We start from the raw sequence: 26,516 nt of genomic DNA, 5'->3' as shown, positions 1-26,516 counted from the left end.
TCTATCCGAACTTGAGATATAAATTTTTATATAAAAATAAAATGGCGGACAGTGGAAGAACAAAGGAGAAATTGCTATTTTTCCTAAGGTTTTTTTTTGTTTAGTTTTACAACTAGACCCCGGAAAAGTATAGCCAGCTCACCAATTTATAAACACTCAGTATATAATTTATATCTTTTTCTATTACTAATGCGTATGTTGCAATCCTTTCTTTTTCCTGTTTAGCCTGCGGTAACTACCGTTTAGATAATTCTTCAGAGGATGAATGAGGATGATATGTATGAGTGTAAATGAAGTGCATTCTCAGTTCGACCATTCCTGAGATGTGTGGTTAATTGAAACCCAACCACCAAAGAACACCGGTATCCACGATCTAGTATTCAAATCCGTGCAAAAATAACTGGCTTTAATAGGACATGAACGCTGGAACTCTCAACTTCCAAATCAACTGATTTTGGAAGACGCGTTCACCACTAGACCAACCCGGTAGGTTATGTTGCAATCCTACCTGTGAATAATCAACCCCCATGGCTCAATGAGATGAGGATGATTTGAATGACAGGTAAATGTAATGTAGTTTTGTACAGTGGCAGGCCGACAATTCCTGAGACTTATGGTTAATTGATCCGCAATCTCCAAAGTAAACGAGTATCCACTATCTATTATTCAAATCCGTATAAAATTAACTTACCATTACTAGGAATTGAACCTCGGAACCTTTGACTTACAAATCAACTGTTAAAAAGCTGATTTGGAACGATGATTTTAACAAAGGCCAGCCTGATATGTGTGTATATATGTATATATAAAGAACACGGAAAGTTTTGCAACATGATTTTAATTTTTAAAACTAAGTTCCACTACACATTATATACTTCTCCATCCTTAAAATCCAGTCTTCAGAGAAACGCTGCCGTATTTTGTCGGACATCTAGGCACACACATCACCCCAAGTCCTTAAGAGGTCATCATCGCTCGTAAAATGTCACCAACTTCAACTTCACTTTTTATTTTGTTTGAAAAAACTGAAAGACTCCAATGGGAAATTTTAGTTTTTTCATTTGGCCAACTCTGAAGATAAATTGGTCGATCTGGATGTCAGCGAGTCACTTATAGTGTATTGGATCTAAATAAAAACGAGACATTGACTGCGTACTAAATTTAATTTTAACATAAAACAGACACTAAAGGGTACATGATATTTATTTCAACTAATATTCGACGACAATCTTGTTCAACATCGGTCTGTGATATGAGAAGTAAGAAACATAAGGCAAAATAAACAGCGGTAGAGGTGCTCGCGACGTAGGCGTCGTTCACTTAGCGCGCCGTGCCAGCTTTTCGACGCTTCCGAAACTGGCTCGCTTGCTCGGCAGTGGACATCGGGGTACATTTGCGTGGCCCATAACCTCCCCTTTCCAACGATATACGTAATTTATATTTCCGGGTGGCTTCTGAGCGGCGTGAGGCTGACATATTGAATTAATATACTTTTTTACACGTTTACTTTAATTTTTTACACATAAATATTATCTAAAATACATTTATTATTATTTAAACCGATCTATCTCGACAAATTCTAAACAAAGACTTACGAATCACAGTGCTATCACTTCTAAGTCGTGAGCTACACCGATTGGAAATGAGCGAGAGTGCCAGTTTTGGCCGATCTGCGCTGTGCCTCCTCCCCGCCAACCTGCTCACTAGTGACGCAAACGCAAAGTCGTATCGGTGAGCTGATAATGTACGTTATAAAATGACACCGCATTTACGTCTCTGAGACTAACAGTTAGGAAGTTATTAAAGCAGGACGATATAGACCTTTTCGTTACGCTACACATATCTCTATTCTGGTATCCTTATGTTTCGGTGTGATTTTAAAGACGTTTCACGCTAAAAATTGTCCGGTATTCAATTTTCGACTACGATAAATCACTGCCTCTTTTCACTAACATAGCTAAAAAACAAATGATACTCAGACAGTGACTAGAGCGGCTACAGTGCTGTTTGGGAGCTGTAAACACTCCTATCTTACAATCGTCTGTGATGATACAGATCGGATCATCACAGGATTTGAATATTAGACAGTGGATACCCGTGTACATTGGTGATTGCAGATCAATTAATGGATTAATTATTACGGATAATAATTAATCTCAGGAATTTTCGACCTGCCGCTGTACCAAAATAAATCACATTTACTTTCCTATATCATATTTAATATCCTATATTCATATATTTAATATCCTTTGTGTGTGTGTGTGTATATATATATATATACACACTACACACACACACACACATACACACACACACACACACACACACACACACACACACACACACACACACACACACATGTTTAAATAATATTTTGAAGAGTTAACACGTGGTGTATAAAAAAAAAGAATTAATAAATTTAATAAAAAATTATAATTATAAGCTAGGGACAGACAATAAATTATAATTAAACAAAAATAAATGTTTAGACCAAATTCTTAGAGAGGAAAAAAATTCCTGTCATTTTATCAGTATTAAAATAAATGAATGAAAATCATAATCATAATGAAAGTCTAATATAACAAATAATAAAAAAAAATAAACACATAAACCTTGATTCTTATTATGAAATAAAAGAAAAATGCAGTCTAGTAAACTGGATTTACATCTGAGTTGTGTAAGACCTAGTTTCATATATTCGTAATAAAAAACAAAACCTACTTCAAGGTCAACTAATCTAGTCTCCTTATTGTGTTGAATTGTATTATAAATTGAATTCTTAAAATAAAAGCCATTCTGTATTTTTAAGTCTCACCAGAATATGAGGTTAATCAATCTAAATTATTTACATTAAAAAAAAAACCGAAAAACATTCTCGTGGCAATTCACTAATCTCTAACCATTTTCTCGTGATTTTTTAAAAACTGGATAACAGAAAATATAGTGGAAAACATCTTTTAATTAATTTATATTGTGAAATATAGAAAATCGTATTGTAATGGAACGTACGAGATTATTAAATAAAAATTAAATATTTATAATAAATTTTATTTAATAAAAATGAAGAATATGAATCGACAAAGAAAAAAAAAGGTGGTTTACGAACTATTATAAAAGAAGATTAGTTAAAAAAAGTTTAAGCGATAATAAATTTTAAATTGTAGATTTAGCTAAAATATCTTGCAGCTGAAAATAAAACGTAGAATGGAATGGATAAGATTTTAAGAAAAGTAATTTTTAAACGTAGGGAAATGAGTTACGGCAGTCTATCCATATAAGTTTTCAGTGTACAGGAACCGATAGCACACGAACACCAGTATTATGCTGTGTCCTCTCCTCCGCAGTAATCGCAATTCGCGAAGGTCTCAGCGTCCGCGCGCACAAGTATCCCTTGAAAAATCCGCGATCGATAGGGAACAGGGTCAACTCGTACCTCGTGTTCCAGGGTTCGTGTACCAGGGTTCCTCGTGTTTTCAGCAGAGCCATCTCTGGAGGTCAGGGATCAGTCTATAGGTTCGTCCGCCTTTCGTCGACTGATCCCATCTCTCCTGTCACTTGAGGACAAGCGATGCCTTTGCATTCATTTTACCCACTCATCTGTACATCGCCTCCCTCTTCCGAACGAGGAGATCCAAGGGCACAAGTCTGGCCACTACACAGGCGGGATCGCTTAGATGGTCCTATACCCGCAACATACCCGAACGGTGAGAGCCCTGTGCGTCTTGCCAAGAATTATTGCCAGGGCTCTCCTCCTGAGAAACGCGATTAACCAGATTGGGGCTCCATACAGCACTTTCCAGAGCACGAGCGCGAGCTGAACAAGGTCCTCCGTTTTGATGTGCGAGGATCCCCGATGTTGGTCATTATCCGACCGATCGCGGCAGCCGTTTTTTCGGCTTTGACTGACACTTCTTCTACGTGATAGAGGCATGTAGAAGAAGTAATATATTCGTATAAGTGTATAAGAAGTAAATACAAGTATATTAGTGATGTTTTATGAACGCGTTGATTTTTCTTACGATAAATTACTTTAGTTTTTTGTTTTATAAATTATTATTATTTTTTTTTTGTCTTCAGTCATTTGACTGGTTTCATGCAGCTCTCCAAGATTCCCTATCTAGTGCTAGTCGTTTCATTTCAGTATACATCCTACATCCCTAACAATTTGTTTTACATATTCCAAATGCTAGTCGTTTCATTTCAGTATACATCCTACATCCCTAACAATTTGTTTTACATATTCCAAACGTGGCCTGCCTACACAATTTTTTTCCTTCTACCTGTCCTTCCAATATTAAAGCGACTATTCCAGGATGCCTTAGTATGTGGCCTATAAGTCTGTCTCTTCTTTTAACTATAGTTTTCCAAATGCTTCATTCTTCATCTATTTGCCGCAATACCTCTTCATTTGTCACTCTATGCTCAAACTAATACTTTTGTATTAGTTTGAGCATAATGTTTTACTTAAAGACCAGCACCAGAGAGGTTAATTTTGGCTATTAAAAATTATCATAATTAGACAAAGAGGATATAAGAGTATATGTATAAGAAAATTTCTAAATAAAGAAATGAAAAAAATAAATAAAAATAACATAAATTGTTGAATAAACAGAAGTTAAGAAAACACTATAAAAAGAGTATTTTTAGAAAGAACTGCTGTCGTTGATAAAGCATAAATGCAGCTTAAATACTTCATATTGTGGTGAACAATCTGAATTAAATATTTCAGTCATTTAGATAAATTATAACATAATTTTCTAGTGGGGTTGCCAAAAACAACAAAAATTGTTTGGTTTTTTTTTTATTCTACTTCTAAAAAATACGTTGAAACTACTCTCGTTTTATAATGTTTATTATTTATTTTGGAGTTAATATCTAATATTAAAAATGATTTGTTTTGTTTTACTTAATCCTAAAAGGATCTTTGATTCAACTGATAATTTGCCAACTATGTAATATGAATGCAATTATGCATCTTTATTTTGTATTTGAATTAGGCTTGTTCTGTTAACAGTGCTATGTACAGATGCAATTTTTATACTGATTTAGAAAAAAAAATTATAATTTTTTTTTTAATGAATAAAAAGAATTTTTTACTTCCAAGAGTTAAAAATAAAATAACTGGAAATAAATAAATTTTTACTTCCCCACCTAAAAGTCTATAACTGCTGCGACAACAGTTATTTAAGAAAAATATCAAAATTTTGGGTTCAGGGTTCTTGTGTATGTTGAACTTTCAAGAACTTCTTAATACAAAAAAAAAAAAAAAAAAATGGGACTCCAAAACTCCGCATAGCCGTTTTTCAGATTTTGACATTTTTTACACCCGTACCGTTAATTTCCATCCTAAATTTACCCCGGTATGGGGGGATGTTTGCAAACATAGCGGTAGAATATTGTATTGTCATCCAGCGTTAGTAGTTGTGCAAAATTTTATTAATCGTCAATGTCAGGAAATATATTAAATTAAGAATGAAAAATTTGAAGACAAACACGAAAAAAAAACATTTTGAGTTAAAAAAGAGCTTAAGTAAAAATTAAATATAAGTGATTTAAAAAATTACTGTTATTAAAAGAAAAACAGTTATTTCAACAATTAATATGGAAATTAGATTTTTTAGAACTGTTACACATAACTACAACTTTATGTTTTACGAATAAACCCGGAAAATTTATTAAAAATTTAACAAGTGTCTAATTATTTAAGAAGTAAATGAAATAAAAATATAAAAATAAACAATAAAATTTTAAAAATACATTTTTATAAATAAAATAATTATATAATGTTATTATTTACTTTATGAATATTTATTGTAAAAATAATAAAATATCTAAATAAATTTGAAAAAAATTATTTATATTGAAAAAAAGTGATAAGCTTAATTTGTTACGCAGTATATATATATATATATATATATATACAGTATATATATATATACTGTAATTTCATCATTTTAGACGCTATCGATCCATTGCAGAATGAAGGCCTCTTCAGTACGTTTATAACTAATATGATCTTACGCGATCTTCTGTCAATTCAGTCCAATGTACTTGACAACATCATCAATCCAACGAGTCTTTGATCTAGTTCGTAGGCGTTTAAAATCAAGTGGTATCCATTCATGCTAATCTATTCCACATGCCATCAGTTTTGCTTGCTACATGGTATGACCACCGCCATTTTAATCCTTTAATTTCCATGATAATATGATTCATGTATTTTCGTCTATTCCCTGATCCATTAGCAGGTCTTCCTATCCCGCCTAGTAATTCCAGGCATACATCGTTCCGTATTTCTTTGTGCTACTCACCGCTTCTGTAATGATTGAATGGTTGATGGACAAATTTCGCTTCCGTAGATAAGGACTTTCAGGATACGTGATCAAAAATTTCAGTATATTTTATGTATGTAGAATAAGCATTTAAAAAAATTCAAATATTATTTTTAATCAATAATCAATAAAATAAAATTAAAAACAGTACTAATCTTACCTTGATAAAAATTATTCAATTATTAGATATTTTTGTTGAAAAAAAAAATCTAAATAAAAGACTAAAAGTAATATTATAACAACAAAATAAATAAATATAATCAAAAAATATGGTAAATTAAAATAAACAATCGTTAGATAAAAACTAACACGCGCGCGCACTCTAGAATATACTTAATTCCAAGCGAAATTTATTTATATCGAATGAATACGCAAATATTCAAGTGGTAAATAAAAGATTACGTATTCGTCACGCCACGCAATTTTTTATAACCCATGCAATTTTGTAATGTAAATATTTTGTAATCCTTTACAAAATATTCTGTATATATTTTCGTTTAACGCATAATAACAAAACAATAATAATAATAATAATAATAATTATTATTATTATTAAACTAGTGAAGTGTAGGGATCTTGCAGATCAAATCAGGGAGATTTGGGACCAGGAGAGCGTAATGGTAGTCCCGGTGGTTTTGGGCGCGATGGGAGAGATTTCCACGTTCTCTGCATGATTCATTAATCATAATTGGAGCACCAGCAAATCTATTCCGACCAATGCAGAAGGCTGTATTGCTGGATACATGCCGCTTGGTCCGTCGGTACATCACAAGCTCGAGCGATAAGATAACGCCTATTATTGAAGGGGACGAACAGGTGGAGCTGCAGACGGGGGATAATGGCCGTTAACATCTGGCAGTTCATAAATTTTCATGTCTGGTATTTTATCTTTCATTCATATATCTCACCCATAGTATTCAATAGTTCATGTTACCATATACAATGCATGTCAGAACAATAGTTATAGCTCCTGCGCCTTGCCTTTGGGCCTGCGAGAATGCTTTTTACTGGGCTTGCCCAAGAGAATAATAATAATAATAATAATAATAATGAATATAATATTAATAATAATAATAATAATGGATGTTACTAATTAAATATCTTAAATCCTATAACATTTAATTATCATGAGTAAATCTTAATATTTAAATTAAGAGAAAAATTACTGTTAAGCAATATAAATTTAAATTTATTGGTTAACAGTAATAATCGAAGAGCATAAGAAAGAAGCAGTAATAAAAATATCCCTCTCAACACGCCGGAAGGCGGAAGTAGATTTCACCAGTGCTAAGTAGGTGATAAAAAGACCTGATGGAGATAATAATTTCTTTTAAAGAATGTGACGAGGGCTAATGACCTTAGCAGTCGATGCCCGTAAAAATTCAGTAAAAAAAATATAAAAATTAAAAAAGACTTCCTTAAATTTAAGAAAAACTTCAAATTTACTCAATACGACAAAGGTTGCATGTAAAAAGGTTTCACATGTTTAGCATACGACGCCCCATCTTCTTACAATTCCAACAACATTTTGGTCATATCTTGCCGTAAGGGTTGGTCATATCAAAAGTTGTATCAGATAAAAGTTTTAGATAATGTTTAGGATGAACACATTAAACAGATTCGATCCTGTGCCTATTAAGGGAAATATGATTTTTTTTTGTCTTCGAAACTCCATTTTTCCACCCCCTGGGCCAATGGTTTGTGATAACAAAAAAATTTACTGAGATAAGTTTTACGTCCTTATCCAAAGAAAGTAGGAACTTTAAACGAATTCGATATTATACTTAATAGGAAATTTGTAGCGATTTTTTTTTTTTTTTGAAAAAGCCCCCTCATTTCCACCCCTATAGTCCGATTTTGACCATTAACAAACTCGACCGAGATTTTGGGTCGTTATATATAAATGTATACATATAAACTTTTGAACTGACGGTGGTTTTGTGGTCTGGGGGATGTGAAACGTGAACAGATTTCGAAATTTTCCGGAAGTCTAATCATGGTACTCATTATAATAGGTAGCTTTCTTACGAAATCTATCTAAAAGGGAGTCAGATAAGGATGCTCCCTAATCCCGTTACACTTTAATCTTTACATAGAACTAGCTGTTAATGATGTTAAAGAACACGTAGATCCGGAGTAACAGCGCAAGGTGAAAAGATAAAGATGTTACCATTTGCTGATGATATAGTAATTCTAGCCGATAGTAAAAAAGATTTAGAAGAAACAATGAATGGCATGCATGAAGTCCTTCGCTAGAACTACCACATGAAAATACAAAACGAAAGTAATAAAATGTAATAGAAATAAAGTAGATGGACCACTGAATGTTAAAATAGGAGGAGAAAAGATTATGTTGGTAGAAGAATTTTGTTATTTGGGAAGTAGAATTACTAAAGATGGATGTAGCAGGAGCGATACAAAATGCCGAATAGCACAGGCGAAACGAGCCTTCAGTCAGAAATATAATTTGTTTACATCAAAAATTAATTTAAATGTCAGGAAAAGATTTTTGAAAGTATACGCTTGGAGTGTCGCTTTATATGAAAGTGAAACTTGGACGATCGGAGTACCTGAGAAGAAAAGATTAGAAGCTTTGGAAATGCGGTGCTATCGAAGAATATTAAAAATCAGGTGGATGGATAAAGTGACAAATGAAGAGGTATTGTGGCAAATAGATGAAGAAAGAAGCATTTGGAAAAATATAGTTAAAAGAAGAGACAGACTTATAGACCACATATTAAAGCATCCTGGAATAATACTGGAGGGACAGGTAGTTGAGAAAAATTGTGTAGGCAGGCAACGTTTGGAATATGTAAAACAAATTTTTAGGAATGAAGGATGTAGGGGTATACCGAAATGAAACGACTGGCACTAGATAGGGAATCTTGGAGAGCTTCATCAAACCAGTTAAATGACTACAGCCAAAAAAAAAAATAAATTTCATTGTCCATTGTTAGTTTACAATTAATTAATTTTTAAATATTTAAATAAAAGCTAAATAATGTAAATTTATTATTTCTAATCGTAAATGTAAGCTTTTTTATTACATATTTCAATATAAAACTTTTTATATTTTCTATTTCTAATGTGTACACTGCAATCTGCTCAACTTGTGAACTCATTGGGTCGTAGCAATCCTACGACCCAATGAGTTGAACATATGTGTGACATGTAGAAGGGCTATATAGTATTGTACAGACTCAGGTCGATCATTCCTGAGATGAAAATTGAACCACAACCACCAAAATACATCGGTATCCATTGTCTAGTATTCAAATCATGTATAAAAGTAACACATCTTTATTAGGGACTGAAGCTCAGATCTTTAACTTAAAAAAATTTTGATTCGGGACGTCGATTTTACCACTAGACCAACCCCGTGGGTATATAAAACTAAAGCAAAATTTTTTATTTAAAAAATAATATTTAGACTGGCCTTAAAGAAATTAAAACCATTATTATTTCTTTGAAAAATATTTTCACATTTAGATAAGGTAAATAAAATGAATAAATTCTCCAAGCCACAGGGGTGTATTTTTATAAACGAACCATGTTTAATGTAAGCTATATAATTCCTTCAGCTAACAGCATATAAAATAACAAAATTATTAAAATTAATAATTTTACGTAAATGTACGAATTAAAAATAAAATAAAAAAGCCATTTTATAGTCTACCTTTGTATATTATTACAGAAAAGAAAAATTAGAATTTATAGAAAGAATATGAAATAAAAAAAAAGTAGTATGTGCGGCTAACCCAATTTGTTGCAGACATAGAGATTCTATACTCACGGGTGTACGATAACATCCGGTGCTCTGAGCGAAAAAAAGGATTTTACGTCCCAAACTCACATTTTATATTTTCTTAAAATTTCCTACAGTTTTTTCTTTCAGTTTCATGATATTACAAAAAAAAAAAACAAAATTAGAACGTGGCCTCGTTAAGATTTCCTTCTTTAGTAACTTAAAGGAGAATAAAATACATATGTATGTACATATATTAAATAAAAAAACAACACGGTATCATTTCCTTTCTTATATCAAGATGTTCGTTAGAATTTCGCCGGTAAGTATCCGCTGAACTGGACGGCACGGCAAAGTCAACGAATTATGTTTATAGTTCTAAACATGACCTAACCTAAAAGTGAAATGAAAACGGGGAAAAAATTTAAAAAAGTAGGCATGAAAATATTATATTTCAGTTCAATTAGATTTGTAATAAAGAATTGTTTCCAAAAAAACCTGGAATTTTGTTAGGCAAAGTTTTTTTCCTTCCTTTTGATGAACCGCGGGACACGAATATGTCACTTTTTCCTCAAAAAGGTGGGTTTACGAATCGCACCGCTAGGTAGCAGTACTTGGTACTGGGTAGCGTACAAAATCTTGATAATATAGTTGAAATAATAAAATTTAAAAGAAAATATATTACAGCTTGTTTTAATAGTAAATGCTCTTATGTAAATGAAAGTACTGAAGATGAAACAATTTTTTTTAATTCTCATCACTTCATTAAAAAAAAAGTATTAATTTACAAGAGATTATACCTGCTAATGAAATACAAAAAACACGAACAGTAGGAAAGTGTTGAAAATGTGGCAACAAAGATTTATTACATAAAACACAAATAAATTCGATTGGTAAAATTGTTATTTTACAATCAGAACTATTTGAAGTAATTGATGGAGAAATAGAAAAAGTTAATTTAATAATAATATAAAAATGTGTCCACAGATACGACAAAAATCGAGGGTTACACTTTATTATAGTTACACGATATTACGTCACGGATCTTCGATTAGTGAAGGTACCTTTTTAAAAAAGGAAAAATATGGTATAAAGTGAATGATATAACTATCAACAAAAAATTCCGCGTGAAATTCAAAAAATGTATATTTTTTTGTTCTAGAAAGGCAATAAATTTTAATAATAAATCCATAACAATCAGTAATCAATAAAAAAATAAAAGAATTATCTAACAAAACGCAGTGATATCAAAAAAATTACAATGAAATTGTGAACCGTACGGTAAGAGTCTCGCAGATAACATTTCTTCCGCTCAAAAAAACAAATATTTCTGTAAAATAAATAAAACTGTTTTTAACAAAATCATACTGATATCAAAAAAAGTAAGACACAACATTTCTGTTATCAAAATCTGTTATTAATTTAGACTTTTGTTTAAAAAAAAATACTTGTTAAACATATGTAATAGACAATAGATACAAAATAATAGATAATAAACAATGTTTAAGCGTTCCATGTAATAAAAAAAAATAGCAAAGTTTGTTACAAAACTCTTACCGGCCCGATATCATTTATATGTAATATAACTCACATTTACAGAAATAATACAATTCTTATGATTATTCGTGGTTTAATAAATTTTTTTAAATCCGGTAAGAGTTTTTTAACAAACTGTTCTATTTTTTGCTATTATATGGAACGCTTAAACATTGTTTATTATCTGTTATTGTCCATCACATATTTAACATGTATTTTATATAAACAAAATTCTAAATTAATAACAGATTTTGATAATAAAAATGTAGTATCTTACACCTTTTTTGATATCAGTATCATTTTGTTAAAAACAGTTTTATTTATATTACAGGAATTTTTTATTTTTGAGCGGAAAAAATAATATCCTAAATCTTTCTTTTTTCTGTTTTAGCCTTCAGGAATTACCGTTCAGGTAATACCTCAGAGGATGAATGAGGATGATATGTACAAGTGTAAATGAAGTGTAGTCTTGTACAGTGTCAATTCGCTCACTCCTGAGATGTGTGGTTAATTAAAACCCAACCACCAAAGAACACCGATATCCACGATCTAGTATTCAAATCCATATAAAAATAACTGCCTTTACTACGACTTGACTGCTGGAACTCTCGACTTCGAAATCAGCTGATTTGGGAAGAAATCATATCTGCGAGAGGTTTATTATTTCATTGTAATTTTTTTGGATTTTTTTTTCTAAATATAATTTTTTAGTTTATTGTTTGTAAAGTGTGTAATCGATGTCATTGTTAAAAATCAGATGGGAGGATAAAGTGACAAATGAAGAGGTGTTGCGGCAAATAGATGAAGAAAGAAGCATTTGGAAAAATATAGATAAAGAAGAGACAAACTTATATATTAAGGCATCCTGGAATAGTCGCTTTAATATTGGAGGGACAGGTAGAAGGAAAAAATTGTGTAGGCAGGCAATGTTTGGAGTATGTAAAACAAATTGTTAGGGATGTAGGATGTAAAGGTATACCGAAATGAAACGACTAGCACTAAATAGGGAATCTTGGAGAGCTGCATCAAGCCAGTCAAATGACTGAAGACAAAATAAAAATCACCCCAGAAACGACTTAATTAGTGAAATTAATTATATTATTAAAGAAAGTAAATTTGAGTACTCCCGATTATAATTCAGGTGCTTTTTAAGAGTCAAAGTCATAAGATTAAACACGAAATATGTGTAAAATAAAAAAGCCGACAACAGTTTTAGAATTTTCCCGCTATAAGGCGAAAACTACGTTCCGAGAAAGTCCTCCAACTGTGGATTGTTTCTGATGTACGGCTTATACACACATAAACAAACAACTTAATTTAAAATATTTATCATTTTATTTAAATATAATATTTTTACGTTTATTTAATTTAATGATTCTAAATAAAGGGCGCGTGAATACCGTATTTAATTCGTGCTGGTGGGGCGGTACTAGCAGTGACGGTCGGCACTAACTAAATTAATATAATTTCACAACTTGCATAGAACAAATTTCGCTTATACGGTCGGCAGACTGGTGTAGCCACGAGGCTTAACGCACCAAGTACCAAGCCAACCGGGTGATCGAGTTCGAGACCCGGCCAGACCGAGTTACTTTTTTACACTCTAAATATTATTCATTTATTTAATTCTACCACTCACCTGTGAGGTCACAACATAGCAAACTCCGACTACAACATCATTTTTTAGGGTAGGATTTGCATCTTGCAAATATTTTTTGCAAATATTGTTATTTTTAATCGTTAAAAAATGTGTCTAAGAAAAATATAACCTTAATTAGGCGAAATATTGAGATACGGAGGGTCCCGTTGCGCTACAGCCTCACTCCTTGACCTTTTAAGATGAAAGTTTAACCTTATTGATATGGGGTATCAATGCCCCATATCTATATATTAGATTACTTCTATAAGTAATCTCACCAAGTTTAATAAAAATCAGTTCCCTAGTTTGGGAGATATAGTGTGATTTAAAGAAAAACACCGAACACACACACGTATATACGAACAACATTCGGAAAATTTCCATCCAGTTTTTTGGGTTCCTTTGGTGTTAAAATGTCAAGATCCGGTGAAATCCCCATATGCCCAAATTGGGCCTATCGTAATACTTGCCCTTCTAGATCTATAGCTCTACTAGAACGCTCTAGACGGGAAAGTAAGATCATAGCATAAGTAATTTGTTGGTGTAGATGCCAAACCATGTCCTACGTCGGTATGTGTTCATTAGAATTGGTAGACAGAACATGTAGATGTAACAACCTATTAGATATAAAACGAGGGTAAGACAATTTTTGATCTTTATTTAATTTGAATTAACAATTTCAATTATGTTAATTAGTTAATGTAAGCTTATGTAACTATTATAAAATTAAACATGTGGTACTAACGTGACAGTTGTCAGTATGATTATTTACTCATATTTCATCCTTCATTAAAATACAACTATAATCTCCACACCATTGATTATGATAAGCTGCATTATACATTAATATTGTGTTATGTTATTAATATATCAGTACTCAATATTTTCATCATTTAATTAATCCATTTTAAGTTTGCATTTAATATTTCCCCGACTGACTGTATGTATAATATACTGTTTATCTATGATAGAATTATTAATAAGTATGTAGTTTTACACTATTTTTCCCAGTCATTCATACGACCATGACACAAATAAATCATCTTTGGTAAAAATGAACACTAATCACAGTTAACTTTTCCGTGAGTATTTATTTAGTAAATTAAAAATGATGTAAAAAAAAATATAGATTTTATTTTGGGTGATTGAAAACGTTTTTAATCTGTCATAGATTAATCATTAATATATATATTTAACATTTATTTATTACACTAATTGTTTTTAATTTAATTAATTACTTAACAATTAGCTGAAAATTCATTCATCAAAAATCTTAACTAGAATTCTGTACAGAAGAATTAAGAGAAGAATGGAAGAAGTGTTAGGAAAGACCAATTTGGTTTCAGGAAAATTATAGGGACAAGGGAAGCAATTTTAGCGCTCAAATTAATATTAGAAGGAAGATTAAAGAAAAACAAACCGACATACGCATTTATAGATTAGAAAAGGCATTTGATAACGTAGACTAGGATAAAATTTTCAGCATTTTAAAAGGTTTAGGGTACAACTATAAAGATAGAAGAACAATTTCTAACATTTCAGGAACCAAACTACAACAGTAATAATCGAAGAAATATGCAGTAATAAAAAATGGAGTCCGACAAGGATGTTTCCTATCCCTGTTACTTTTTAACCTTTACATAGAAGTAGCAGTTAAAGAACAATTTAGATCCGGAGTAACAGCGCAAGGTGAAAAGATAAAGATATTACGATTTCCTAATGATATAGTAATTCTAGCCGAGAGTATAAAAGACTTAGAAGAAACAATGAATGGCATGTATGAAGTCCTTCGCAAGAACCACCACATGAAAATAAACAAGAACAAAATGAAAGTAATGAAATGTAGTAGAAATAACAAAGATGGACCACTGAATGTGAAAATAGGAGGAGAAAAGATTATGGAGGTAGAAGAATTTTGTTATTTGGGTAGTAGAATTACTAAAGATGGACAAAGCAGGAGCGATATAAAATGCCGAATTGAACATGCGAAACGAGCCTTCATTCAGATATATAATTTGTTTACATCAAAATTAATTTAAACGTCAGCATAACATTTTTGAAAGTATATGTTTTGGAGCGTAGCTTTATATGGAAGTGAAACTTGGACGATCGGAGTACCTGAGAAAAAAAGATTAGAAGCTTTTGAAACATGGTGCTATAGGAGAATGTTAAAAATCAGATGGGTGGTTAAAGTGACAAATGAAGAGGTGTTGTGGCAAATGGATGAAGAAAAAGCGTTTGGAAAAATACAATTAAAAATTAAACAGACAGACTTATAGGCCACATCTTAAGGCATCCTGAATAGTCGTTTTGATATTGGAAGGACAAATAGATGGAAAAAATTGTGCAGGCAGGCAGTTTTGGAATATGTAAAATAAATTTTTAGGGATGTAAGATGTAGGGATGTAAGATGGATATACCGAAATGAAACGACTGGGACTAGATAGTGAATTTTGAGAGCTGCATCAAACCAGTCAAATCACTGAAGACAAAAAAATAATTAATTACTTATTAGAATGTAAAATATATATTTATTTACTCAGAAATAGAATGTTTCATAAACAAAATTCAACCCCTATTTTAAATAATTTGAAAAAATATCATTTAAATGATTTAATTTTAATTATTAATTCGGAATATTTTAATACAAATACAAAGCCATTGTACGATTATGTATGTGTTTGTTTCACATCTTCTTCTAAACCACAGAACCGATTTCAACCAAACTTTGTTCAACTATTACTTACTTACAAAAATACTGTGGATGTTAGACATCCTTACCGCAACCATTGCAGAAAGTGGTGAAAGTTGAGATCACTATTACGTTACTACTATTATTTTCGAACCCTATTACATCTTGAAAATTTGAAAACCTTTTTTTCTTATGAAAGAGCGGGCACAACAGCTATGGTCTTCCCGATGGAAATTGATAGCGTATGAAAAGATACCATGTCTGACCGGGATTCAAACCCGGGATCTCTGAACGAAATGCCGAGAACGTCCTATAAATTTCTACATTTTGCATTATTCTAAATCATTCTGCTACTCGAATTTAAGCAATAATTATTGAAATATTTGTAGAACATTCTGGATCATTCCTGCTGTAGAGAAGTTGTTGAACGTTTTTTTAACAATATAAAAGGAGCTGCAAGATGTCAATTGCTTCAATTTGAACTTAAAAGCGCATAAATTAAGATCAAATTTAGGTTTTTGATAGTGAGTGAATTCAGATCATAGTATTAAATAAAATTTCTAACAATATTATCATTGAACAGTGTATAATCTTTAGTAAAGGGATTTTGTGATGACTAAAAGGAAATTCAACCGACATTGAATAACTAAACTATTTTGCGAGCAGACGAAATATAAGATCGGCGGATTCAAGCTGTAGGGAACGGGAAGAACATCGCGGGCAGCTGAATCTGAGAAAAAAACGAGAATATTGTTTCAAGAAATGCGGGCACAGGCGAGCACATCGCGAGGCAGTAAATCTCAGGATCAACGTTCACATAGTCTTCAAAAAAATCGGATTCAAGCTGGCAAATCGCGGATTAATTATTCCTACTCACAGCAGGATTAATTAATTTAATTTTTTTTAAAAATTAAAATTAAATTATAGATATTTGTATAGTTGCATAAGTTATTGTACTGTTTATTGCTTCAAAGTTTAAAATACATGTTCTATCTTCATACTCATAGCGTTTTCATTCAAACAACACTATTGTAAGGTAATAAAAAGGCAAAATTTAAAGGTTAAATTTAAACAAGAAGGAATGCAAAGGAAATTATGTATGTAGTGGAAAGTTAGTAACATTTTTTGTTAAAAAGAAATGGATGGACCATATCATCTCAATTCCCCCCCCCCCCCCAGAGGGGAGAAGATCCCGCCTCGTAGCGTGTCAGGTCGCTACACCACCCCCTCCGTTCGTTGCCAACAATGGCTTTAACGGAGGACATATTCGCGCCCTCGGACGGACCTATCAGAGGAAATTATGATCCCGACCAATGCCGGGTGTAAAAGCTACTTAGTAATAAACTAGCTGTAGAAGCGGGCGGGTTGCCCTGGCAGCCGGCGTCTCGGAATGGAATTATTAGGTGTCAAAAATTGATTACCTCTCTGTAAAAAAATCTTTTTTGAATGATGAAAATTGATAGAACGAAACTTAAATTAGAATTTAACTCTACAAATTGATACAAACGAATTGGGATTTTCCACTAGTGATCGGTACATTCTGGTGCATAATTTTTAGTTACAGTTAATTATTTTATGAAGAAAAACAATAACGTAAATAAAAAAAAAATATATTATTAATGTATATTTCGCATATATATCGATATGTAATAACGTAACAAGTATAAACTTGACCACCACGAGACATGTACTAACAAATCGGGATTTTCCGCTAGTGATCAGTACATTTCGGTGCTAAGCTAAGTGGGACGGACACACAGACACGCATACAGATGCCCTTTAGTAGGGTAGGATTATGTGGAACACTTTAGAAATAGGCAGACATGCTACTCCACAGATAAAAAACAAGAATTTTTCTAGCATTTTTCTGAATGAATCCAGGGAAACGGGGGTAAAATTTTAAACGGACCAACAGCGCAGAATATAAAATAAATTATAACATAAAAAAGCTGACAACATAGTCGTAGGACTTTCCCTACAAGTGGGTTGTTTCTCATACTCGGCTTACAAGCACAACTTAATTTAAATATAATTTTTATTTAAATATAATATTTTTTGGTCCATTTAATTTAATTATTCTAACTATAGCGCGCGTACCGTATTTTATTCGCGCGGATGTGGCGGTAATAGCGGAGACGGTCGGTACTATTTAAACTAACCTACTATCACAACTTACGCCAAAAAAATTTTGGTACGGTCACCCGGTACCAAATCAACCGGGCGATCAAGTTCAAGATCTGAACAGATCGTGTTAATTTTTTTATATTATTCATTTATTTCATTATACCGCTTACCTGTGACGTCACAACATAGTATTCCACTACAACATCATTTTTTAGGGTAGGGTGCAATCTAGCAAACTTTTTTTTTGCAAATATTGTTATTCTTTAATCGTTAACAAATGTACCTCCTAGAAAAATATGACCTTAATTAGGTGAAATCTCGAGATACTGAGGGCGACCTTGTTCTATAGCCTCACCCCATAACTTTTTAAGTTGGAAGTTTAATGGCATTAATGCCCCATACACAGAAGTAATCTGATCAAGTTTGATAAAAATCGGTCCAGCAGTTTGGGAAATATAGGGTGACTTAGATGGAAACACCGAACACGCATATGTAGATATGAACATTAACATCCGGAAAATTTCTATCCATTTTTTTGGTTCCTAAGGTGTCAAAAGGTAAAGATCCGGTGAAAACCGTATATGCCAAAATTGGACCGATTACAATACTTTTCCTTCTAGAGCTATATCTCTGATACAGCGCTACCTAGACGGGAAAGTAAAAATAGATATGGATTAAAATCAATAGTAATTATTTAAAATGCAATTAAATGAAATAATATTAAGGTAAATATGTGAAGTTAATAAATATAAAAAAAAATTACAAAAATCACAATTTAAAAATTTTGAGCACGTTTTTATATGTACGTTGAGCAGGTGTGGAGAATTCAGGGTTATTAAAAATGTTTAATTAGTATTATTATTATTAAAAATTCATTTACAATGCAATATTGATTACGTACAACAAAATATTTTATGATAGTATTTTAAATAAATTGTTGGAAAAAGTTTTTAAATGGTTCTGTAATTTATTAAAATTGGAAGCATAATAAAGAGTCCTTTCTTGTAAGCTGAAGTATTGTGTATTGTTCTAGTTATACGAACAACAGTTTGTATAACTCGAAAAAAGTTGTCATCCGGCTTGGTAGAATGGAAATTTTTTTTTTTTAAGAATAAATGACTAATTTTTATAAAAAAATAGCACATTCAGAAATATAAACATAAGTAAAAATTATCATTATTAATTCCTCAAGATATTGAATTAAGAAATTCTTAGTGAGAAAATGAAACCTAAAATAAGTTAAAAAAAATTCAAAGCGGATTGTGTATATTTCATGAGAATAAATGAATACCCGTGAAATTTTTATATCAGAATGAAAATAAATGTATTTATTTACCCGTTGGAATTTATAACGTCAGTGATACGAATTACTATAATTAAAGTATTGTAATCTACAATTAAGGACTAATGAAACATATTGATGTTTCATTAGTCCTTAATTGTATATCATTCACTGGATTCTGCGCGATTCAATATTGACGGCTAATTAATTGAATGAAAACGAAGAACAGAGGTGCATTAGTAGATTTATGTCAATTCATTGAGTTTAAAAGTTTAAAAATCTGTTGCAACAGCAATTAATAAATTGAACAGCGATCTCATGGCGGAATGGCCTTTCATCCGGAGGTCCCGGCTTCGAATCCCGGTCAGGCATAACATATTTCGCACGCTACATAATTTATTATCATCTATCAATAACTGAAAGTTGGTGTAAGTTTGTTGTTGATACATATATATATATATATATATATATATATATCAACAACAAGCTTACACCCTGTTGTATATATATATATATATATATATATATATATATATGTTTTTTTTTTGTCTTCAGTCATTTGACTGGTTTGATGCAGCTCTCCAAGATTCCCTATCTAGTGCTAGTCGTTTCATTTCAGTATACCCTCTACATCCTACATCCCTAACAATTTGTTTTACATATTCCAAACGTGGCCTGTCTACACAATTTTTTCCTTCTATCTGTCCTTCCAATATTAAAGCGACTATTCCAGGATGCCTTAGTATGTGGCCTATAAGTCTGTCTCTTCTTTTAACTATATTTTTCCAAATGCTTCTTTCTTCATCTATTTGCCGCAATACCTCTTCATTTGTCACTTTATCCACCCATCTGATTTTTAACATTCTCCTATAGCACCACATTTCAAAAGCTTCTAATCTTTTCTTCTCAGATAATCCGATCGTCCAAGTTTCACTTCCATATAAAGCGACACTCCAAACATACACTTTAAAAAATCTTTTCCTGACATTTAAATTAATTTTTGATGTAAACAAATTATATTTCTTACTGAAGGCTCGTTTAGCTTGTGCTATTCGGCATTTTATATCGCTCCTGCTTCGTCCATCTTTAGTAATTTTACTTCCCAAATAACAAAATTCTTCTACCTCCATAATCTTTTCTCCTCCTATTTTCACATTCAGCAGTCCATCTTTGTTATTTCTACTACATTTCATTACTTTTGTTTTGTTCTTGTTTATTTTCATGCGATAGTTCTTGGTAGGACTTCATCTATGCCGTTCATTGTTTCTTCTAAATCCTTTTTACTCTCGTCTAGAATTACTATATCATCAGCAAATCGTAGCATCTTTATCTTTTCACCTTGTACTGTTACTCCGAATCTAAATTGTTCTTTAACATCATTAACTGCTAGATCCATGTAAAGATTAAAAAGTAACGGAGATAGGGAACATCTTTGTCGGACTCCCTTTCTTATTACGGCTTCTTTCTTATGTTCTTCAATTGTTACTGTTGCTGTTTGGTTCCTGCACATGTTAGCAATTGTTCTTCTATCTCTGTATTTGAACCCTAATTTTTTTAAAATGCTGAACATTTTATTCCAGTCTACGTTATCGAATGCCTTTTCTAGGTCTATAAACGCCAAGTATATAAGTATATAAGTAAATATATATATATATATATATATATATATATATACAGATAGAGTGATGCCAGATTGCACGATAATCTCGCGGAAGATGATTCTAAAGCCAAATGTAAAAAAAAAAACTCCATCAAAACATAAATCAGAAAACGGTTCGTTAAAGAGTTTCAGCTTGCGAAACATTTAGACCTGCTTTCTGTTTCCTCTGTGAAATTAAACCACACTAAAATGCTTGGAGTACAAATCGAGGGGTAAACTCGGTGCTTCGTTATGATTTTTGATTAAATAAACTGAATAAAGGTGGTCTAAGAACTCAATCTTACTTAGGATTTAAGAAAAACGGGGAAAAACATGAAAACGTTTTGTCGGAAAATACACTTTTTTTAGTTTGAAATTAACTCCGTTAATTTACCAATAAACAGATAAAAATTTCTTTGTAGAGAACTCTGTAGAGAATTGATATAAATTGTAGAGAAAATTGATGTAAATGCTAATAAAATTAAACATAATTTTAAGATATTCAAGTTTAATTACAAACAAACACACATACTGTGTTGGAAAAGTTACATCGTTAAAAAAAAAACAATTTTCATCAATGTTTGAACAATAAAATGCAATTGAAAACAAATAATATTTACCAATAACAGAAAAAATCAATAAAAAACATATATAAATTATAAAAATCTCATGTGGACACTACCTGACTTCTTTGTACGCCTATTAAATGACAGATAAACATTTAAAAAAAATGAAAATACATAAAATTTATTTCACTAATAACTTCTCATTATTTTAACTTTTTTTATTGTTATTATTGAATTATTATTTATTGTAAAAATTTTTTTAAAAATAATTTTTAAGAAATATTTATATTTATTATTAATAATTATTAATAAATCAATAAAGTTAATTAAAAAAAAAAATTAAAAAAAAAGGAGATGAAATCTGATTTGAACCGATGTGCCTTCCGTTATAAGATCCAAATATTTCATTAATTAAAATTTTATTTGGTTATAACTCTGAAATCAATTAAAATAAGTACCACTTATGATATATCGTTGAAAAGCTCTTATTATAAGGGCCTATTACTGCAGTTAAGAAAAAAATCCAAATTTTTTGGACATTGGGCTTTTTTGGACACTCTTGGTCCAGTCGATTGCAATCTAAAGGGAAGGTGCACAACTAGATATTACAACAGTCCTAAATAAAAAATTTCAACATTATACGGCTAATCGTTTTTGTGTTATGCGAAACATATATGTACGTACAATCGTGACATGAAAACTAGTCAAAATATATATTTCCGTTGAAATCTGAAAACCGAAATTTTTCGCGATTTTTTTTTTAATTATTAAAAATAAAAATGGTAACTTGGAAAAGCTCCTAACATTTTTTCAAAGCAGTTGTTCAATGTAGCTGCCATTCTGTTTAGCGTATAATTATGTTCAGCGAATTCAGGCAAACCGGGCGCTTTAAATACAATCATTATTATTACTTCTGAAATTTGTGATTAATTTTAATATACCTTATATATATCAATTTAAATTAAAAATTTTAATTTAGAATAAATTCACTATAATGTTAAGTAGAAATTTTTTATTAGTTTATTGGTAAAATAACAAATATATCTTCACCAAATCTAAAAAATTGTATTTCCGACAAAACCTTTTTGTATTATATATATATATAATGTAAAATTAATGTATAGAAATACAATGTAATAGAATGATATCTTAGTAAAATGTAGGTTATATAATAATAAAAGTTAAACAAGGATTACATACTATTATTTGTTTACAGGATTATAAAAATAGAGATTTACATAAATAATTTAAAAATGGATTACACGTAGTGAAGAGTTTAAAACACAGGGTTTTAAATATCTAACTTGATAGGTAAATTCATCAAAGTAAATTTCAATTTTCTACGACCACTAATCAAAAATAAAAAAAAATTAAAAGTGACGAAAACTACTCATACACATTTTTTTAAATTTGTCCAAAATTTATTTCCATCTATGCCTTACATATTTGAATATTTTGAGCCAATTTCGAAAAATTAAAGTTGAGCCAGTCCGGAAATATTAATTAAAATATTTTCAATACATGTATGAACAAAATGTACAAATGAAGATGAATACAAGATGAATACAAATGAACAAAATGTAAAATGAAGATGTATCTTCCAAAATTTTAATAAAACGTTTGGGTTTTTTTTTTAATAGAGGTCAAATAACGTTTCAATAACGTCTTGAAACGTCATCGTTTATAAAAAGCCCGATACCTAAAATTCTGGCAGATTACAGTACTCTTTATAGCTATGCTACTGCATTAGCAATAGATAGAGATGTAACCGGAAATGTAAAAAGTAAGAAGTTTTTATTCTGCTGTTTGTTTGTATGTGTATGTGTGTGTGTGCGCGGGCGCACGTGTGTGAAAGATAGATAGAGAAAGAGTGTGCGCGCGCACTATTTATTTTTGGATGAAATTTAACTAGAATATGTAGATATAATGGTGAAAAATAATCTAAATAGTATCAATAGAGGCACTCGATCTGGGTTGGAAGATGGGATTGTTTATTTCGCAAGTAAATCTAGACGTCAACAGCACAGAAGTGTACAATATAGTTATATAGAAAATTACATTATAAATAATTAAAATTTTCTAAATTTACAAATAATTACTGTTAGATAAAAAATTAACTGTTTGAGAAAAGGTAACACGAAATTTCCTTAAAATTTAATGATTACGCGTTATTTTAAAAATTTAGAGAAAATGTAATCATAAAGTTTTCATACATTAACTAGAGTAGTTAATGAGTTGTAAATAATTTAGAATGACAAACGCTGGAGGGTGGTCGATCCCTTTAATCCAGTTTAGGTACTCAAACTTAACTTTAGTTAAGGCCTTAATTAATTGTTATAGCAAGTAATAATCAAAGTAACTACGAAGTAACTATTACAGTTAGTAATTAATTATGCAACTTATGTTACAACAAACTAAATTCAATTACTTAAAATAATATCAGTGTTTTTACTTTCCCGTTTAGATAGCGCTACAGCAGCTATAGCTCTAGAAGGGAAAGTATTATACAGAGCTATAGCTCTAGAAGGGAAAGTATTATAATCGGTCCAATTTGCGCAAATGCAGTAGTTTACACCGCATCTTGACGTTCTGACACCTAAGGAATCCAAAACTTCGAATGAGAATTATCTGGATGTTCGTATGTACGTATGTGTATGTTTGGTGTTGTCTACTAAATCATCTTATATCTCCAGAACTACTTAACCGATTTTGACAAAATCTTGGTTAGATTACTAGTATATACAGGTCATTGATGCCATTAAATTTTCAACTTAAAAGGTCTAGGGGTGAAGTTTTAGAGCAAGGTCACCCTCAGTATCTCAAGATTTCGTCTAATTAAGTTCATATTTTTCTTAGGCACAATTATTAACAATTAAAAAATAATAATATTTGCAAAAAAACGTTTTTACAAAATCGCACCCCCACCCAAAAAATACTCGATATTTGTGACTATTTGGTGACGTCACAGGTGAACAGTAGTCGGCTGTGTCTCGACCTCGATACCCGGTCTACTCGGTACCTGGTGCGTAAAGTCTCGTGACTAAACCGGTCTGTACAATCCGGTCTAAACCGGAGTGTACAAGCGAAATTTTTTCTATGTAAATTTTTAAATTATATTAGTTTAGTTAGTTACTAACCGACCGTCGCCGCTAGTACCGCCACCCCACGCGAATTAAATATGGTTTGCGCGTGCGCTTAATTAGAATCACTGAAGTAAAGAAATGAAAAAAAATTATATTTAAATAAAATCGGTGCAGAAATCAGAGTGAAATCTCTCGCCAACCGTCACTCGCTAAGGGAAGAGTTTCTAACCTATGTTTATATGAAATTTCTTCTTTGTTTTCACCAGTAGAACAAATCCTGTGATTTTGTTACATTATTCGTTAATCTCTCTGTAAATAAAAGGAAAATAAAAGCTCGAAAAAAATTCATAAATCAAAATATTCTGAAAAATATATAACATTTTTAAACTCTTTATTTTCTCTTCTAATAGAGAACGAAATAATTATTTTATTGCAATACCATTAAATACAAGGGTTCATTTTTTTCAAGATCCGATTGGTCACGAAATAAAAACCCGCGCAAAAATTGGATGAACCTTTGCGCAAATGTGTTGCACAGCGTCTCTAGTATGGCCTTCAATCACGCCGCGTCACTTAGTTTAGTTCTGAACTCGCAGCTAGCACGTAAACATGTCTACAACTATAGCATCTCCCGCTAAGTGTGAAATGCATGCGGTAATACGATATCTTCAGGCTGAGGGGTGTAATGCAACTGAAATTCATCGACGAATAAGTAATATGTACGGTGAAACTTCAGTGAGTGACAGCAAAGTGCGACAATGGTAGTACAAACACTTTAAAGCAGGACGTACAGATATTCATGACGCAGCAGTCAGGGAAGAAGGAAGCCAGTGTCAACCAATGATCTCGTTGAGCGAGTGGATGAGGCAATTCGAGAAAATCGTCGGTCCACAATTTCTGTATTGAGTGATTTGTTTCCTGAAATTTAAATGTCAGCTCTCTACACCATTGTGAGTGAGAGACTTCAGTACCGCAAACTATGTGCGAGATGGGTTCCCAAGATGCTGTCCGACCATCGCAAAACAATGAGAATGGACGCCTCCCTAACGTTTCTCCAGCGCTACCACAATGAAGGAGAAAATTTTTTGAACAAAATTGTGCCAGGGAACGAGACATGGGTCCATTTCGAAACTGAAGAAACAAAAGAACAATCCAAACAGTGGATGCATTCTCATTCTCCCAGTAAACCTAAGAAGTTCAAGCGAACCTTCTCCAACGGAAAGTGTATGGCTACTGTGTTCTGGGACCGGAATGGAGTTCTCTTGGTGGAATTCATGGAACGTGGCACGACCATCACTGCAGCCTCATACTGCGCGTGACTTTTCAACGTCTACAAAGGACAATTCAGAATAAGCGGAGAGGAATGTTGTCATCAGACATTGTCTTTCTTCATGACAATGCTCGGCCGCACAATGCAGCTGTAACAAAGAAGCTCCTGCAGCGTTTTCGTTGGGAAGTGTTTGATCAACCACCATACAGCCCGAACATGACTCCATCCGATTTTTACTTCTTTGCTCACATGAAACGCTGGCTAGGAGGACAACATTTTGGCACAGATATCGAGCTGCAGACCAGCGTAGAAACATGGCTTAAAACACAGGCGGCTCCGTTCTATGTCGAGGGTATTGGAAAGTTGGTACCACGCTACGACAAATGTCTAAATTGGAGTGGCGACTAAGTACGGAAATAGCGTAACTACGTAAATACTTGTTACAAATAAAAAAATTTTTATTTTCACTGTGGTTTTAATTTCGTGACCGATCGGACCTTGAAAAAAATAACCTTCTTATTACATTTTCATTGTTTTAACTATTTATTCGTTTTTAAAAAATAAATCACATTACGATTTAATTTGGAATAATCAAATTAAACAGAAAT

General features: G+C 31.8%; 1 protein-coding gene across 2 annotated transcripts in view; it reads right to left on the bottom strand.

The window, feature by feature from the left end:
- The window catches only part of Mctp (multiple C2 domain and transmembrane region protein), an 880,976-nt gene that overhangs the window by 413,137 nt on the left and 441,323 nt on the right, over positions 1 to 26,516 (bottom strand). The gene's annotated exons all lie outside the window — the stretch shown is intronic.

Source organism: Lycorma delicatula, chromosome 3, assembly GCF_047948215.1.
Source record: "Lycorma delicatula isolate Av1 chromosome 3, ASM4794821v1, whole genome shotgun sequence".
Taxonomy (NCBI): domain Eukaryota; kingdom Metazoa; phylum Arthropoda; class Insecta; order Hemiptera; family Fulgoridae; genus Lycorma; species Lycorma delicatula.
This window is presented reverse-complemented; position numbering and strand designations above follow the sequence as displayed.